The sequence below is a fragment of the Entamoeba nuttalli genome (genome assembly GCF_000257125.1).
Source record: "Entamoeba nuttalli P19 unplaced genomic scaffold asmbl_9138, whole genome shotgun sequence".
Lineage (NCBI taxonomy): Eukaryota > Evosea > Mastigamoebida > Endamoebidae > Entamoeba > Entamoeba nuttalli.
Window position 1 is genome coordinate 1 of NW_008579483.1, and position 475 is coordinate 475.

The following is a 475-nucleotide window of genomic DNA, read 5'->3' on the forward strand; positions in this document are numbered from 1 at the left end:
AATGGACAAATAGAAAAGTAGGAAATATACGATTTGATTCAGATATTGATAATTGGAATATTGATACATCAATATTTAGAGAAAGAATAAAGAATAAAGAACATATAAATCAAAGAATAAAGAATAAAGAACATATAACGAAAGAATAATGAATAAAGAACATATAATAGTTATTGAAGGTACAGAATGAAATGAAATTATGTATTGAATAAAGAACATATAATAATTATTATTGAAATGAAAGAAGGAAATAAATTTGGAGGATATGTTAATTAAAAATTGATAACAGTATTCATGGTTATATAAATGATCCAAAATCATTTTTATTTTCATTAGAATCAAACGGAAGAATGAAAAGAATGAAGAAATTTGATGAAATACCAGAATATGCATTTAAATTATTTAAGCAATCACATAGTTGTTTATTTGCATTTGGAAATGGAGATGATATTGAAGTTTATAAAGAAAATAATAA